This window comes from Heliangelus exortis, chromosome 2 (genome assembly GCF_036169615.1).
Source record: "Heliangelus exortis chromosome 2, bHelExo1.hap1, whole genome shotgun sequence".
Lineage (NCBI taxonomy): Eukaryota > Metazoa > Chordata > Aves > Apodiformes > Trochilidae > Heliangelus > Heliangelus exortis.
In genome coordinates, this window is record NC_092423.1 from 121,533,579 (window position 1) to 121,539,566 (window position 5,988).

Consider the following 5,988-nt stretch of genomic DNA (forward strand, 5'->3'; position numbering starts at 1 on the left):
AGCCAAATACCGCACATAGGTATCATGATGAGTATTAAAAAAATATAAGAATGGGTTTATTATTTTCTGGGAGACATTCTCTGTTTTTATAGGCTGGTTCATTTGGACTCTGCTGTGAAATACCTTAAAAGGTAACACAGTACTCTGACTACAGCAGTAATTTATTACACCAGTTAATCTTGTAAAATTGCCCTCTGGATGTAATAATTTGTTATTCTTTTATTAGGCCTTCTTCTGCATACCATGTTTATCATAAAGATATCACCAGTGTGATGCCTAGCAACCAGTACAATGTTCCGGAGGTGTTTGCATACATTTTCCTGAGGGAGAGATCTGCCTCGTCCCTGCTTGGGAGAGCTGTCAGGGTATTCTGATGTATGAGGGATAAAAGGAGTCCCTGCTGCAGTCTCCAATAAGCTGAAGTCACGGCCTGAAAGCACTGACTTGGGCATCACTATGCTGTGTTAGAAAATGTGTCAATTATCAGATGGACTGCCTAAGGGTATCGCCTGGGTCTAGGTCATAAAACCATCAGGACTAAGGGGGGAAAAAATTGATGAGGAAGTAAGTTGAATTTATTGATAAATAGGAGGATGGAATGAGAAATATATTCAATGTAACCCAGCCTCAGACATTTCCTCTCTTAAGCTTTCTTCCAGGGTAATCAATGAATATGGAAAGGTAAAAGTGCAGCCTGATTTTGGCTCAATACCCTTCCAGTCTATCCACACTTGTAATGTTTTACTGACTTTCTTGTTATTTCCAAAAAATTAAGTCAAGCAAGACAGGAAGCCATAAAAATAAAAGTAAATTCATGCTAATATTTTATAGCTATTTTTCTATTATTGCAGTTCTTAATATACTGTGCAACTGTTTGTATGTGAATACAGTAGGGATCACTTAAGTATCTAGCCTAAGGCCTGATTCATGAAAGCTTTATGCACCATTTATGTACGCAGGTATCTGTGGCATTTACTCCAAAAAAGTAAGGAATACCTTTTTATAACAAAGTTTATTCCATTATGCACCCAGCCTCCTGCTACCTGGCTGTAGCTCTCAGTGACAGCAACGGGAGGAACACCAAGGGTAATCTAAATATCCGAATGGTTCAAGATTTTAGATTTAATAATCAGTAGTGGATATCCAGTTATACCATGCAAGTGCAACACTCTGCATACAGGTATGGTGGCCTTTAATTTGGGCCATTTAGAGGCATGTATATAGCACCACCAACTCATTGTGAACTATGTCCCTTGACAGGACAACAGAACTAGGCTGTATGCCAGGCAACGTCATTTGAGGTCAGGTCACAAGGGTCACTCGAGATGAGGCTATACCGATGCTCCCCCATAAATCAGGGATTCCAGAGGCATTTCTTCTTAGACTAACTACCTAACAAGGGAGCTAATTGCTTAAACACTATTACTTTCATTACACACCCTTCCTTTCTCTCAGGTTTCTTTAGAAAAAGTGCTTCCCAAACAACAATCTACCACCTATAACATGGTAGTTCCTCATTAATCCAGTTCTTTCCATAGGAAAGCAAACTGCTCTCTTAAAGATTTCCAACTTTTGCAAGTACCTTTCACTTGCTGCAGGAATTCTGCATGTTGAGAGCACTGCCATACTTAGGATCTGAGTGTAAAGTCAGTACTTCCATAGAAAGAAAAAGTCACTTCTTACCGCACTGATAAAATGAGTTCACCTCCCTGTGCAAGGGGAAATTTTAAGAGGTACAAATTAGTGCATTTTCATCACTTCTTCTCTTTAAAGAGAAACTCTCCTCAGCAGCAGTGCATGAATTCACACTGCTGCTGCTGGAGCAGCTGCACATAAGAATGCAAGATATTCTTTGTAGATGAAAGGAAAAAATACAGTATAACATCACCCTTTTGAAAATAGCCTGGGAATTACAGCCAAGAACTCCTAACTTTTGCTTGGCTGGTTTCTCCTCATTCAAGACAGGGAGGGAGCAAAGATCCCCACTGAGCTTTTCATAGCAGCTAAACATGAGAGCTGCCTGTGCTCCTTGCTCTGTGCCCTGGGAACCTTCACTCTGCAAAATTCTGGGACACTCACATCTAAATCCACAAGAAGTTTGCAAAATCATAGGCAGAACCAGAGAGAAAATGGAATGTCTGCTGCATTGGAACCTCTAAATTTTCAGGAAAAAATCCAACAATTTATGGATCAGATTACAATTTACTGTTTTTAAATATTTCTGGGAGGGAAAATGCTGGACTGTATTTCCAAGAAGTTTTTACTGTTAGCTTTTCCAAAATGTTTCTAAATGTTTCTGAATACTCCCATGAAGTCCAGAGCACACTGTCCTCTTCCTTCTGGGCAAATTATGGAATACTGCATGGAATAGCAGAACAGATAACCTAGGAACCACAGCTGGAGTAGCCAGACTGGCATCTTACTAACACATGGAGCAGATGAAAAAGACTTTCCAAAAAAAGCCAAACCTGAGATTAGATGGAGAATTGAAATCATTACAGGGAGATTTTTTTTTTTTTTTTTTTTTTTGAGAAATCTTACTTTCCACCTAAAAAGTCATTCTGAAAGCAAAGCAATACAAGAAGCACACCTAGATTACAGATTCATTGGGAGAACAATATGGCCCATATTTTGTTGAACAGACTAGTAAGTGCAGCCTAAATCACCTTGAGCTCTTTTTTTTTTTTTTTTTACTTCAGGAATCTTCATTCCTAAATCCTATGATTTCCAGTAATCAAGCCTAGATGTGGCAAGAGCATGCATCTCTGTGCCAGATAACAGCCTGATAGAATCTGTGCTAATCTTCAAGGCATGATGAAAGACATGGATGAAAAGAATTGCTTCTTGCAGTTATGTCTACCTAGGTGTGACTTTGAGTTTAGGAGGATCCCAGACCATAAATCTAGTAATATTTGCCTTTAAATGTCTTGTTTAGAGAAATCCTGAACTGCCAATCTAGGTCAAATTTACAGGGATGGGGTTTTGGCCCTCAGCGTGTAGCAAAAGCTCTGCATTGCAAAAAGTAACACGCAAGATTATTTCCTCACTTTGAAGAGAAAAAAAGTCCACCAAAATCTAATTGTGTTGCTTGAAAACAACAAAAATTCAAAAATGATAAAATGAAGGGATTAGAACACAGTTAGCCACAACTGCAAGAGTAGTCTGGGGTAGAGTTTCCCCATCCTAGCTTCTATAGTTTATCCAAAATACGCAAACATCTCATAACTGCAAAGTTTAAATAAGAATTAGGTCACTTGGTGATATTTCTGGATCTTGCTGATTCCAGTTGTCTTTTGTGAACAGCTTTTTCTTCTTTCCTCTGTTTTGACAGTTTCATTTCTGCTTCCAGTGGAACTTGGATGTGAGAAAATGTGGATAAACTGTGAAAAGAAAATTAAGGACATTCTGAAAACTTAACAAGGAATTTGTTTAGAATTAATTACAATGCTGAGCATGAAGAAAAGGGAAGATGGGAAGGTCTAATTTTGCCTGCTTCATCCTTTAGACATAGCAAAATGGGCTTTACTGTCTAAAGTCTATATAGTCACTAGAAGTAACAACAAAATTCTCACTGATTTCAACAGTGAAGGAAAAATTCTCCAACTGTCCAAAGACTTCTGACATTTTCCAAGAAGGCCAAATGTTACACTGTTGTAACTGACATTCTTTCTGCTCTTTACAATCTGAAATAATCAACTGTTATGCTACAAAGGCAGAAATATGATGAGTTCAGCTTGACAGAATTCTGACAAGAATGTGGGGCAATTACCTCTTAAATATACAATAATAAAGGATAAATCCTACCTCCTCACTCTGAGAAAGAATCCTATGAGCCTGCGTAAGCACAGGGTTCAGGACCTGGACTCAGACATTTTCCAAAGGTTGACAGAACCCAGTTTGAATAAACAGACTCCTGGAGACGGAAATAAATTGTACAGAAGGTGCATCTGTGCCTGCACAAAGATGTTAATTTTGCTTTCCCTTTGCCTTTTTAAGGCTTAAAAGCCTCAAATAATTTGGTTTCAATAAAGCTAAGTTGCAGTCTTAGTGTAACTACTAGTAAATATAGTAGCTATTTCATAAGTATTGCTGTCATTTTCTTTGACTGAAGTTACAGAAATTCTTTTAATTTTATATAGGGGACTAAATTTGTAATGGAAAATGATATTTGATGGTGTTTAAATGCAGAGTATGTCACTGCATAAAGCATAGGGCTCTTTTAAGTTATTTTTTTTAACTTCTTGACATGTGTCACAATTTGGAATTCTGCTCTCATGGGATAAATGCCAGATTACATGGTGTAGTATTTTTATCCTCTGTACTTTCACTGTAGAAGCATACAACATCAAAGAAGAGGCAGATCACTCACATCAGCAGAAAATGGAATAGGACTATAATATGCTTGCTTTGATCTCTCCTTCTAATAATTATCTTGGCTACATGCATACATTGAAAGTAAGATTTGAATTAATAAGGCCAAGAGACCCTGGAAAATGTAAGAAGGATATCTGAATACTAACTTTGACTATCTTTAACAAGATAAACTGCAACGAGCCTACAAAGTTCTGGATTGTTAATTTGGGCAATAATCCTTAAATGTTATTCTTTCTTAAACTTGTCACTGCTACATTCAGCAGATACTATCAGTCCCATTAAGACAATATCTTTCTAAAATCACACTCACCTATAGCTGGGATGGGGAGGGTAGTATTCAGCTATCATCCATTTGATTTCACATAGGTTTTCAAACAGGAGGGCCTACGGTAAAAATCATTAAATTTATATAAAAAAGTCATCACTACGCAGTCTGTTATCATTAAAAACTATTCTAATATTGCCTTAGGAAAGATATTGCTTTTGATATGGAAAGTAAATCAAATCATCCACATCCACATAGGATTTATACAGAGGCAAGAAGCATATTGCATGCCTGGTCAGTCATTTTTTACATTTTTAAACTGGTGTTTATTGCTATATTGTGTTTTGGGAATCCTATTTCTGCCCGATGTGAGTAGGAATTATAACATAAACAGGGTGGTTGTATGTGAAAACCTCATATGGTAAATACTGGCTGGGGGAAAATCTACTGCAGTTTGACAGTCTCAAAGTATGAAAATATCTTATTCTTCTCCTTCATTTCTGGTACGTGTGAGTTAGATCAGCAGCTGGGTAGAGAGCACGTTGCTCCCAAACCCAGATGTTGTAACTTCAAATTATTATTTGATAAATCTTGGCTGAGCTGCTAACCATCATGCAAGTACAATGCCCTGTAATGTACAAAGGGATGCATAATGTGCTAGCCAGGCTGACTTAAGCATGATGTGAATTAAACAAATGAGAGCGAGCACATCTATGGTTAATATACCAAAAGCGAGTTCCAAAAGGACACCTGAACAAAGAAAGTCTGTCAAAACAGCAGAGGCTGCTGTTGTCCTCAAAATCCCAGTCAAAGGTTAAAAATGTTCTTTTAAAACAGGGTTAGCTGGGCATACATGTAACAGAGCAACATGCAGAAAGAAGTGCTTTGAAGAAACACTCTCTCTGCTGAAAACAGACACGCTTTTCTCATCTGCTGAACTTACCTGACAGTGGAGGGGAGTTGCAAGAGAAAAGGTTTGCTTCAGCAAGGATGCTAGAAATGGCTTTGTTAAGTTCTGAGACCAGCACTTTGAATTGAAGCACAAGCACCACTAAATACTCATAGCCTGGCTGTCCTATGTAAGAGAGAGAAACAAAAGGAACTGTTTGTGAGTGGTTATGGGTTATCAAGACAAATTTCTCTGCAGAAAACACTTGCCATAGACCATATGATCCTTGAAGAAAAAGAACAATACTTTTCAGTCACAACTGGTCTCTTTCCCTGAAGTTCTTATACTCTCAGTAGCTACTGACTTCCTATGCTTGCCAACCAAAATTCAGAAACCTGTTTTTTTTTCGTGACTTGCCAAGTTCTTTGTTAGTTTTCAGGTCACTGGAGTTAAAGCAGTG

General features: G+C 37.9%; 1 long non-coding RNA gene across 1 annotated transcript; it reads right to left on the reverse strand.

The window, feature by feature from the left end:
* Nucleotides 1-2,702: 2,702 nt before the first annotated feature.
* LOC139793775 (uncharacterized) lies at nt 2,703-5,714 on the reverse strand. Its single transcript, XR_011724794.1, has 3 exons — nt 5,583-5,714; nt 4,685-4,758; nt 2,703-3,380 (listed from the first exon to the last, which is right to left on the reverse strand). It is a non-coding gene; the product is annotated as an uncharacterized lncRNA (long non-coding RNA).
* Nucleotides 5,715-5,988: the final 274 nt, after the last annotated feature.